General features: G+C 45.7%; 1 protein-coding gene across 1 annotated transcript in view; it reads right to left on the bottom strand.

The window, feature by feature from the left end:
* Positions 1 to 14003, bottom strand: part of LOC122794169 (protein FAM98B-like) — a 524785-nt gene that overhangs the window by 128743 nt on the left and 382039 nt on the right. The window lies entirely within an intron of this gene.

Here is a 14003-nt window from a genome sequence, read left to right as displayed (position 1 = left end):
TGCAGATACACGAGCATACTAGCCAAACACACACACAGTTCCTTTAATTGCCATTAACCCCCTAATGCCAAAAGCAAAGGGTGCAAGTACAGCTTCTTAGTTCTTAACATACTTTGGTATCAGACTGCCGACAGTGCTGAGTACTCTAGGTACAAAATGCTTTCAGAAGAACTACACTTAAGCACAAATGCCAGAAGTAATTGCCATTCAGCTTAATAGAACTATACTTCAAACACACAACACCACACACACACAGTTCCTTTAATTGCCATTCAGCTTAACAGAACTATACTTCAAACATACAACACCACACACACAGTTCCTTTAATTGCCATTCAGCTTAAATAGAACTATACTTCAAACACACACCACACACACAGTTCCTTACCTAGTCAGTATAGGAATTGAAATGGCAGCAGATTAAGTCCCTGTTCTCTCAGCTTGGCAGCAACAATACAGCAGAAGCAAAGACAAATTCCCCCTCAGCAGCATTCTCTGTCCGAAACAACAGGCAGCACCAAAGTCAGCAGTTTCTATCCAAAGCAGCAAAGCCAGCATCCTCGGCAGCAACGGTTCAGACTGTTCAAACTAAGCACTTCCCGCCTGCTCGCAGCCAGCGAATGATGACATGAGCTCCTTGAGCTCAATTCGACTGGCTGGTAGTGCTGACGCGGCACTGGCGTCATCACGCACGTGATGACGTCAGCTCCAGCGAAAATTAAAAAAATAAAAAAACGAAAGCAAAGAAATCGGAAATGAAGGGGTGCCACTCGGGAATCGTGGCACCCCTTCATTTGGACCCCAAAACTCGGTAAATACCGAGCAATTCGGGATGGTTGGGAGGTTTGCTTCTGTAGCCACCACATGTTCCTGTTCCACGCTAACAGACGCTGACTGTCCTTCCTCTATGGCCACTGGTTATACGGTATGTGTTGGCAGCAGAACTGTGTGCGGAGAAGAGGGGGACATAGCTGGGATGGCAACCATTGGCACAGATTCAGCCCCTGACAACCCTGCCTGTACCTCATGTGTATGTTCATCACTGTTAGTATCTGTGGGGCACTAACATCAGATGGACCGCAGGAGGGTAACGCACCTACATCACCTGTGAATGCAAAGAAAGACTCTAAATTACAATAGACACACACACAGACACACACACACACACACACACACATGCACACAGACACGCCATGCATGTGATTTGACAGACGGCATGCAGCATGCATGTGATACAGCAGATGGCATGCAGCTCAGACATTAATAGTGTTAGTTAGCATACCTCCCTGGGGTGCACACTACAGCAAGCAGGAGTCATATCAGTAGCCATGCAGTTCACACAATCATGGTAGTAAGCATGCATCCCCGTGATACACCATGTGGACTAGAACAGGTTAACAGTACACATGGCTGACGTGACCTTGACATGTAATCTGCTGACATGTACATTAACATGCATACATGTCTGACACAATGGTGTCCTGACATATGTACAGCATTGTAATGAGCATCACATTGCAGTGCTGTCTATATGCCCTACAGATAGAATGCATGTTTAGCAAATGTGCATGAGCATGGAAGGATAGTGTGAGCCGTCTACATTGCTATACAGTGTGAAGTACAGACACTGTGCCATTGCTTGGCATCATGAGGCATCTATATTGCTATACAGTGCATAATATGCACACATTGCATAGCCATAACTGCATGCATACCCATGACATAACTGTGGATTGTGAACAACGATGCTGAGGTGTATACACACCAAACCATGCTGTGTCATGTGACAGGTCACTGGAAGACCTACAGATGACACCCCTGCACAACTACTACAGAGTCTTAGCTGCCTGGCAACCATGTCCACACATGGCAGACTTGTCAATTCACCATGTCCCACATGACATTGATGTAACACACACGAGGTGCACAGCTAACGGTGATGTCCTACAGCAGCAAGGGAAATGTACAGTATCTGTGGCCTGATGTGGTGTCAATGTCTGTGGAAGCTGTACAGGTGACTACTGTCATGCTATGACTCAGTCGTGATGTTCAACACATCTTATATGGTGACTTAAGTGACACCTCTACTAGCTGTGCACAGGCTTTTAGGATGTCCAGTGTACCACATCAACTGTATAATCAGTCAACTAATGCTATAATTGGACCATATGTGGACAATGTGCAACAGGGTGTATACACATCACATCTACTATGTGGCTACATGTCTCTGGCCATCCCCCATGGCCATGTGTGAACATGTGTTGGCCAAATGTTTGTGATGGCCATCTATCTCACATGTCTGTGTTGTCCCATATGACATACACCCATAGATGTCAGATATGTCACCATCCACAGGGCTATGCAGCCAATGGGTTGTATGTTTGGTATGTGGGGTATGTGTTATGGGATAGTGTGACAATATTGCAGCCATTGCAGGGGCATATAACACAATGGTGACTCCTGTGGGCTGCCCATATCCCAGCTCACTGTGTAGTACTGTCTGCGTACCACACGTGTTGTTCCAATGTATAGTACATATGCCTACATTGTACAACACCTCCACTGTTGTATGCACAGCTGTCCACACATGTAGCAATGACAGATACTGTGGTTTCATGTTGGTGTATCATTTTGTTTGTATATATTGCACATGGGTAGCCACTGTCAATGATGTGTGATGCGACCTATATATCGTGACTGGACCGAACATCAAGTATTCAAGTGTTAACTGGCCACATGGCGAATAGATCTATACTTTAACATGCCTGATACTGATGACAGTCTCACCTGCAATGAACTGATGTCTGTGCAGCATGCCAGAGGTACCTGTATAGGGGTGACACAGCAGTTTGAACATTATCCATGACTGTATGACAGCCACAGGGTGCACTGTGCATGTTAACACATTCGCCTGTACAATAGCATATAGTATGCACATGTGTGCATACACAGGGTAGCATACTGTAGTATGCAGCATGTGTGTCAACATACCTTGCATATGATGTTACATTACATAATGTACAGTGACACATGCAACTAAATGGGATATAATAGTCATATGTGCAGTACTGACTTACCAGGCAACTCCAGGCTCATTGGTTGGGAGACACCCACCTCCACGATGGCAGCTAGTGTTTGTGGATGCTGTTCTGAGGGTGTCCTCAGACTGGCCAGTAGCTCCTTGGTGTGTGTGAGTGGGGGCTGGGTTGGTGGCCCACCACCTGTTCCACATTGTTCCCTGGGGATTGCAGTGGCATGCTGTTTTGCATGTCATATCAAGTCCATGCAGCGTCTGTGCACCGGCTGGTAGGTGCGGTTATGGCCACCCACATCATTCACCCTCCTGCGAAGATCCTGCCACAGGTCGTCACGCTGCTGGGCATGCTGTGGCACATGGCTGAACAACACCTCGTAGCTCTCATGGAGATACGGGATGAGGACATCATCCTCCTGGCAGCTGTACACTGGCAGGTGTGAACGAGGCATTATCTGTAAGATATAATGATGGTGACAGGTCACAGTATCAGAGATATACAGAGATACTGCTGCACATACATTTCTAGTAAATCTAGTACATCTGCACAGTTATCTTTGCAAATCATCATGACACTGACACGACTGACATGTTTGTGTCACACACATGTAACACGCGTTATGCATTGGATATCATCACCATATATGGGTGTCACCTCATTACATTGTTCATACTCCATGTGACTGCTGTCTTGATGTGGGCATGTCTGTTTGCCTGCACTGGTGTCCTTACCTATCAGCACATGCCTGGATGTGTCCACGGTAATGCTGTTGACCTTGATGCTGTGTATATGTCACATATCAACACATACACTGCCTTAATGGACTTGAGCAGTGACAATGCACACATACGCATAGAAACCTTTACATGGATGTGTTTTGCCATATACATCTACACAGCACTGTACAGCTGTTCAACATCCTGCCACGGATCGCCTGTGTTGCACATGTGATAGACATGGGACAATGGCTAGTCGGACATCATTCGCAGGGATGGTTATCAACTATAGCATGTACGGGCAAGGTTTCCTAGCTGTATCCGACAGCCATTTTGCTACCACGAGGTGCATCAGTGCCACATTACTGATCCAGACAGTTGATAATACATCTACCATGCGGTCATTACACCATGTATGACAGAGATGACATGTGCAGCTTTGATGGACAGGGTTGCATGGTATGGCGGGAGTATGTCACATGTATGGCACAGGGATCTGTCCAGCATGTGGTGATCCTAGTAGTAGGACGGTGGCTGTCCATGATGTATGCCTTTCAGATCAGGATATGTACATGTAGCATGTCCAACATCATAGTGTAGCACATGTCTTTATGTAAGGTAGCCAGCATACTGCATAGTTGAGGTGAGGATTGTGAAGGCTGGTATCGCCCATCCACGCATGGCCAATACCCCTTAAAGGTGATATGTGATCCAATACTGGTCACCCGAGTGCTGAGTATGCCTGTCCAATGATCTCCATGCTCATGGATGGCACCCTGTCATGACATGGGTGCCTCGTATGACTACCTATGTGGCCTGGAGATGTCACCAACTCAGGGAGGTGAACTGCACAGCACCATCCCTTACACAGTGTCCTTAATGTTGACTGCAGCCTAGATGGTAGTTAATGGGTACAGGGATATTCACCTAGCAGTGACAATGCTGATATCATCTGTCAGAATGTGCACATATGTCACACACCTCACCCCCAAAGCCCATTGTGTATGTAGTTCACAACACTGAGACTGCTATTGCTCATAGGTCATGGCCATTCACATCCTTACATACACAGATGCCTCACATTTGTCTGTGTGGTATGGGCTACAATGAGGGGGGAGTACAACACATTAACCCTGTTTTACTGTAGCTGGCACTGGTGTGATATGCACATGTCACTCTGGCACCTTTTGTAGTGTTGATTCTGTCAACAGGCCACTGGTAGAACACTCCTGCGACATACGAAGGTACATGTAGTCAAACATCCGTACTGTCATCTACATCTGTACTGCTAACATCTATATTGATAATGGTTCATGGACTTGCAGACCATACTCAGCAGGGTAATAGTGTGGTGCAACCAATTATGACTGTCATCACCACTTGTGGGGTGATATTATCCAACACCCTATCTGTATTGTATTTTCATGCTCAGCACTTGTTCAGAACTTGTGAGCACTTCATGAGCTACTGATTAATATAGCACCCATTCCACACCATTTCTCACAAGTACACTGTCTGTCCTTACATTTCCAGCTTGCTTACAGTACAACAGCTGTTGTACACAAATAACTCACATATCTTGTGAGACATGGTTGTATATACAGGCATGTCCAACTGTCATGTACCAGTGCTATTGCCTGTCTATATGATGAATATGGCGTACATGTGGCAATAGAGCAATTGTCTCATGTACACAGTCAATGCTCACCTCCCATCATATGACACTACAGCCTGTGGGAGATGCACATATGCAGCCATGCTGGGGGTAATGCTGTCACCAACCCTGACTGAACCTGGCAATCATGTGGGGATGTGTAACATTTGCAACATACCCCACTCATCACAGTCTCACAAGATCTCCACCACCACAGGCCACACATACGAGTACAACTTGTGCAGTACCTCTCCATACTCTGTGTAGGCACCAAAGGCAGCCCCCATCACCAAACACAACAACAATAACATATAGCCCACAGACTCATGTGTGCCCATCACATACAGCCAATAGGGTGTTATAACATACACAACACTCCAGTCATAGGTGACTCTGTAGGCGGTCACACTGATGTCCCACTCAGCAGGCTACACAAGGTGGTAGTCGCTTACATCTTGCTGTCGGGTAACTGGTTCTGCAACATAACCTATGCACCCATACCACACCTCACCAGGTACAATTTGACTGTCATTCTCCATGTTAGTGTGACTGCCCTGAGATTCAACTTCACAGACTACGTGTGCAGGGACATAAATAGCTCAATGGTCTTGTAGCCCTGAAGGTATGGGCCAAGCCCTGGGGATCATTATGCATTCATCTGGACCTGATACCACTGTACAATGACTGACTGTGTCACTTCAAAAGTTTCCATATGATTCTTCTGTCATTCCACAGGCATCTGGTATCTGTCCGCTTTGACTGACATGGTCAACAAAACACGATGCTTTGGCACAGATGACCTGCACCTGTCAGCCCTGGGAGTACAGATAACATGTAAGGCTCTTGCTGCTTCTCTACTGCCTGTCTTGCACAGTTTCCAATGACATTCACCACCAGAATGGGAACAGGCAAGCAAAACATGGGGTCATGTGATGCAATGCTTGACATCTTCATCTCTGACGCACGCAGGCAAGGCACTCCTTATAATGGACCACTTCCATATCTCTGCAGTGACTGGGACCTGCCTCTAGGCTCTGCAGAGCACACCTGCAATGACAAGTTATACACAGACCACACCTTTCACTCACGTAACCTGGACCAGCACACCCACGGCTGAGGTGTTCCCATATTCCACTATGTTGTACACACATCCTGGCTAGTTACTTAGCACAATGCATCAGAGGTGCTCCACGTGCAACTAATTGTGGCCAGAACTGCTATACACATTGGAACATGCTACGGATTCAACAACATACCCCACGGTTACCAGACCTCATTTCTTGGTGTACTGGACAGTAGGGTTCAGACAGGTACTGCTGATGTGAGACTGACACTACCCCACACTTAACTGGGATAGCCACTCATGTACCGACACATTAGGCCAACGCTGTCCAGGATTCATAACCTCCACTCGGCTGGATCAACCCATACACACCACCTCCAAGACCAAGAATATCCTAGACATGGACACTACCTACATGTGACTGGTGTTCCACTCCTGGGGTTATCCCCTCATTGGAGGATTCCGAACATATGCTAATCACCCTTGTTATCCACATCCTGGCACCATACCCTTCACAGCATACACAGTACAAGAGTACTACAATGCCTACTACAGACGTCTTATGACAGCAGTAGTTAACGTCATGACACCCGTGCAGATGGACAATGCACATACAAATGCTGAAACATACCCCAGTGCACTTCATTAGGACTTACATGACTGCATGGATCATGCTATTCCACACAGAGCCATGATGGTACCCACCAGATAATGAACGCCACTCTGGGGGTCCAGTTCCATGGACATAATTTACAACAACAGGTGAAGGCTGTTGCAAAGTGGAGTATAATCCCATGGATGAGGTAGCTCACTGGTCAGCCTCAGTAGGGCTACGGGATCCCTCATCACATACTCCGAACCTAGCTACGTAAACATTACTGCAACACATTCCAGGGTGTACCACAAGGCATTATGGAGGTATGTCAGTTGTCAATGGCAATACCAACATCTGCTCTGACATACAACAGTTACCCAGGAACATTACAGAACCAAGTGATGTTGGCAACATGCTGGCAGATGGGTTCAATGCTAACATTACACCCTCTCACTCCCTACAGAGCCACAATCCATGCAGGAACATTGCGGTGTCCCTGCAGTCACAACTACACAGTACTAACCTACACTCTATAAGGCCTGGAACACTGACTCAATGTGACCATCCAACATCCCAGGCTGTGATTTACACAAACCTCTGAACAACATGTCTCCCCACTTGGCCACCATATTCAGTAATAGCCTTGTATCAGACATTGTGGCCCCTGAATGGCACACAGCAACAGTTATCACACTCCACACAGGTGGCGCCAAAATGCACGAGTGGGACTATTGCCCTATATGCCTGACTGGACTGTTCTGCAAGGCTATGGAACACATCATCATGGAAGTCATTCACAGAGACATTGGTGGGCTCCGGTCCCTTGATGCCACCCAGGTTGGACTTGTTAGGGCCAGAGCATGGCTCCTACACCTGGTGGACTCCTTTGATACAGTTACCAGGGTAGTTGATGATGGTAAGGGGGTCCACACAGCCTACATTGTCCTCTCATTGGCTTTCAGCACATTTCTCCATTCTGGTATTGACTACATACACATCCACCTGCACATCAACCCCTATGTCTCAGGATGTTATGCAAAGTGGCTCACGGACAGGACACACACAATGAGGGTAGCATACCATAGTACCTACTGTATTTTAATTACACTTGGCGTACCACAGTCCTCAGTCATAGGGCCCCTCATGTTCGGTATATGCTTCCCTGAGGTACAGGCTAGCACAGAGGGACTTTCCCTGACTAGCTTTCCACACAACTGCATACAAAGTGCCATGATTGATCCACCAGATGATACTGACTCCCTCCATAAGGGTGTCACTCTGACGGATACCTCATATCAATATCATGGCCTCAAGCTGCATGACACAAGGTGCATGAACATCCCCTTTGCATTACACCATTCACCCACTGACTATCACATAGGTGGTCGCCCCCTACATACATGTCACATTGTACGTAATCATAGTGCATACATATGTCACACCCACTCATTTGATAACCATATTGCCACTGTGGCGTGGATATCCTTCTACATGGCCACACTTATCTGTACAGGGTTTGTAGCTGGAACATGGGCACCCATTGTACCTCTGAACTCCAGACGTATATTCACATTCAAGGGTACAACACCCTGTTTAGGGTGTACCTTACAGAACAGCTACGGCTTTACATGCCACAACATTAACACGCCATGACGTTTATTGAGCTCCAATGGTTGACATATACAGCAGAACTACGGACACCACGTCTGTACACATTTGCATACTATATACTCAGGGGTGACCTCTGCTGAACAGACAGGGCCCATGTCCACAACAATATTCATGGATGTACTCCACATAAGCGACATAAGCAAAAGCCACTGTGAGCAACATGCTCGTGGATATATGCACACACGCAATGATGAGTGGGATGTGCTTGAGGGTTACATTTCCAAACCAGACCCTCACAATGCTTTGGAACATGATTCCTATGTACATCACGCAGGGACACTCAGTAGCACTGTTCATGTGATACCTCACTTGGTGGATGGGAGACACACATGTACGCCAGGGATTACTGCAGTGGCTGTACTGTGCAGAGGTGCAGGTAACACATGGCTCTGCTGTTCACAGACAGGACACTACCTTAGAGAGGTGCCACTGGTGTAAACACTGTAGTTGGGCTTACACATAGACTTGCCAGACTGCATAGTACCCCACTATGAACCTGTGAAGCTATTACATGTCCTTTGTGCATGGTTAATTGAGTAGCTCTTCCATTTAGATTAGCTATCATGCTATTACAATGTCCCTTGACTACAAGCCATATGTATCCTGTTATTGTACATGCCAATAGACGATACCTTTGGTATGCATGATATGCCTGTTATGCTGTGTAGAATATCTGACATATCTACCTACAATACTGTACATTACACATATTTTACATATTATCCCATAATGCAAAGCACACAGCGGGACCACCTTAGACATGTCATTGTCGTTATATGCCCATACACATGCCTACTGTGACAGTATATCAACATATACTATCCCCTGCTATGGCATGTACTTGTTGGACATACCCTACCACTGATGGCGGGTGGTATGGAATTGTTCTGTTTAAAGCCCTCATGTAGCATCCCTTGTGGTGTCTGTGATGTTTACCTTGTGGCCCACTGCAAGACACACAATTTCTACAAGCATTACTATGCTCAGCAAGACATCACTGCATAATACCTTTTCCCACTTTATGCATTGCAGACACTTTTAATTAATACAAAACAGGCTATACATACACTAACTTAATTAATACAAAACAGGCTATACATACACTTACATACTGAGTGTTCTACATACCTTGTTATTGTTCTGGAGTTTTGTAACTATCTCTCTTACACTGTTTAAACAGTTCTATGGTATGAGCATACGGTTTGAATGTCTGGCAAGTCATCCTTATATACGTCTATAGCTGTAACATGTGGTTTCCTGCTGCCAATTGGTGTTCCTGAGTGAATTATTACTTGCACATCAGCTGTGCAGCTACTCCATTTGCCAATTACATGGTAACAGTGGGGTATAATTGAATTCTCCACTTGGGTGTTGCCCATTTGCCCTACCTTCGGGGAGATGGCCTGTATTGTGTTTTGTTGTGTGTAATTGCAACTTCTATGTGTAGAGACACGGACAGTTTGGATTCATGTCTCCCGTGGATTGTGTGTGATGGCTAGAGTATGTGGTTCTACATGTGAGTGTACCTGTCATCCCAACCATCTGATAAGGGACTATTGCAAACAAAATCTGTAACATTACCATTTGTTCCATTATACAACGGCTATGATTTCACATGGCACCTTTAAAATGTGTCTCTCACAAGGTATGTCAATGCTTCTGCAGATGTAATTGACTGACTGGATGTTTGTGCTGTAATTACAGTCTGTATTGCTATAGTTTCATGTGTGGGGGATGTAGGTGGGTGTACGTAGCATATACAGGTTTGTGGGGCTTGCATTTCTACATATTTCATATATGTGTGTGGGCTCCTTCCCTAATTAAAGACCTATCAGTTAGTAGACTTTTGTTATGGGCATATACATTGGGCCATTGTTAATTGGTTTCCATATAGTATGCAGGTGAGGTTGATACTTCCATACCTCCGGAATTACAGCGATATGTAAAGGAATGTTACTAAATGACAGCTGTCCTATGTATTTCTGTCCCAGATATTTGCACTCATTACAGTTGTGTTGGTAACTGAACCACCTTTTCAAATGGCCATTGTAGGACACTTGCGGGACACGCATCGGTGTTTACAGGCCAACACATACCCATGGTCAGTACACAGGATAGCACATACTTTTTTCCTCAATACATACTTATTGCTGTAGGACTTTGGCTACTTATCATATTGCATGTAACATTTATGTTTCTTACATACAGGCATAACTATTTAATGCAACTATTACATAATATATGGGACATAATAATGTCCTACAATCTCAGACATTTGCCCTTTTTAATGTTTTATGTCAGGACACAACTGCCCAGGGAGGGGCTGTCCCTACTAATGTGGGACAGGTGGTAACACAGTACCTATGTGGACCGCAACACCGGCAGCGGTAACTAAATGTCCCTTCATATCGTGATAATATTACTCGCGGTTCTAGTGTTCCGGTACTGTGTTCTTTTGGTCTTTCAGCCTCGTGGTTACACGTGTTGGTATGTGACACATTCCATAGTTGGCGGTATCCTATTTATTTGTACCTCCATGATTGTGTACATGTCGTTGACCTATCTATATATTTACAGATATTGGTGAATCCGTATATATCAACATATATCTTGCTATCACCCTTTCTATCTGTATTATATATATATATATATATATATATATATATATATATATATATATATATATATATATATATATATGTATATATAGATATAGATATATACTACACTTGTTGGTGTATACTGTTTCCTGGACTCCGCACGTTTGTGTTTGAAACTGTCACATTACACACCTGCCATAGGTACATCTTGGCTACCACAGTGTTAGGTGATTGTATACATGATTGCGTGTTCTACTCCTGGCAGTGGTCATTTTACCCTTCAGAGCAAGCACTATTAGTATAGGGGTGAATAATGCTGGTTTCACCTGTTCTGGACATCATTGACCGTGATCTGCGCGATATTCAGAGAAGCTTAGCCCTGTTTCATGCATATCCGTATAGTCATATTTAAACAACGCTTACCAGCACTGGGCAATGCATATTCCCGCTAAACATGATCTGATGACCTGCTAATTCCTGCTAAACATGATCTGATGACCTGCAGCCGACATGCATTATTCGTGCCTTCAGGATTACGTTACATCCCTTGCAGGACGTGGGACAGGGAACATGTACGACGGTCACTGCATTTACCACTTGGGCATCTGGGATTTGTACATGTGTTATGGCGTTTTGTATGTGGAGTATACTACGGCTGTTACTCCATACTGCAATCACATGGGTAACTCAGTTAGTTTACATATGGATGAGTTCAATTAATGGTATGTCCATGTGATGTTTACTGGATGTGCTCCAGCATTGGGTATGTATATCACAGTGAGCCACACACGATAATGTGCTACACCTTCAAACGACCGTAGATGGAGCATGCTGGGGTGATGGATACCTGTCATGGGTACACCCCATGCCTTGACATGACATTCCTGATTACATTATGTGGAGCCCCTCATTAACGCAGCAAGGAATCCGTGCAGAGTGTGTGGAGAACAGTGCTTACACACATGTGATCCCACGATTGCCTCTGCTCCACTAAGCGACAGTTGGTTACTCGATGTTGTGGCAAAAGCAGACACTGTTTGCCTCATTTGGTGTATGGCCTCTGACAATCAGGCGTGTACCTACCGATGTACCTAGGAACCTATACACAAAGCACCAACATATGCTGATAGGTGCATGTACTGTTCAGGTGTTGACATTCCTTGTTCCAATAGCTGCTGTGTGTACAATGTTTGAGGGCTGCCTATGTAGGATTCACACAGTAGGCCACCTATACATTACAATTTTCAGGTGGTCGTGTGTGTGTGCCATCCATTTTACTGTGTGTGCGCAGGTGGAGAGGTGTGTCAGTCCATAGGGGCCTACACTGTCAGAGTATGTGCTATACATTCCCTCTTTGCCAAGGCATAGGCATATTGGACATGCCTCCGTCTGCCTACTGGGGCTGGCACAGGGTGTTTGTGGTCTGAATCCCTCTGTGCCTGTGATGGCCTTGGCAATTGCGGTGGGCTATGAGGGCCTTCACCATTTTGTCCCTGCTGCAGCTGTTTCTGCAGGATCATATTATGTAGCATGGCACATACTATGAAGATGTGGGCACACGTGCCTGGAGAGTACTGCAAGGCTCCACCAGATGTGTCCAAGCAATGGAACTGTGATTTCAGCATCACGAACACACTCTCTATGATGATTCTGGTTTGTGCGTGTGCCTTACTATGGCGTTCTTGCATGGGTGTGTGTGCATTTCTGATGGGAGTCATCATCCACAGCTCCAGTGCATAGCCAGCATCCCCCACAAGGTGGCCATGTGGGATGTCCCTCCTGACAAATACCTGATACAGCTGTGAGGCATGCCAGATATGGGAGTCATGGTAGCTTCCAGGGCTGCCAGCACACACATCCATTATAATGCCCTGGACATTGCACATGACCTGGCAGTTAATGGAGTGGAATCCCTTGCAGTTTATGTAGCACCTACCATGCCCACCGGGTGGTGACTTGATATGTATGTGCGTGCAGTCTATCGCGCCCAGTACCTCCGGGTAGTGTGCCACATGGTGCAAGTGACGCATATTGCTGGCCAACTCCTCCTGAGTTCGGGGGAAGTATATATGCTCATTGGCATGTGGTAACATGGCATCCAGGAACTGGTGTAGTACCCTGGATGCTGATGCCTGTGAGATCCCCATTATATCTCCAGCTGGCCTTTGAAAGGTACCTGTGGCTAGTATTCGCAAGCTTACACATACCTTCGTGTCCACTGGGATGGGTTCCCCTCTGTTGTTTCTGGTTCTCAGGCATGGCTGGCACAGCTCAACTATTTGCTGTAAGATGTCCCTGTCCACCCTGTAACTCTCTACTATCTCCAGATCATGTAGCCCCTGATAGGTTACCCTTGGTCTGAACACTCTTCTCCTCCTCCAGGGCCTGCGGTGGTTGTCAGCATCATCCTCCACAACACCGTCAGTCTCTAACACATGGTGATGAATCACAGCTATGGCAGCTCCCAACATGTACATTTTAAAAGTTCCCCGTGTGTTTACACCTATGGTGCAGTGTTTGGAAATACACAGGTGTGTGTAGGGTGCTTTCACACTTTATACTATTGTACTGTGAACACCGATGATGTCATAGGGTGTGTATGTACAATCGTAGCTACAGGGTATCTTATGTGTTTTATTACAGGAACTACTATTGTGGTGCCTTTGGTG

This window comes from Protopterus annectens, chromosome 2.part1 (genome assembly GCF_019279795.1).
Source record: "Protopterus annectens isolate FY-2018-M chromosome 2.part1, PAN1.0, whole genome shotgun sequence".
In the NCBI taxonomy this organism is placed as follows: Eukaryota; Metazoa; Chordata; order Ceratodontiformes; family Protopteridae; genus Protopterus; species Protopterus annectens.
The sequence above is the reverse complement of the archived record's forward strand: the minus strand, read 5'-3'. Positions and strand labels throughout refer to the sequence as shown.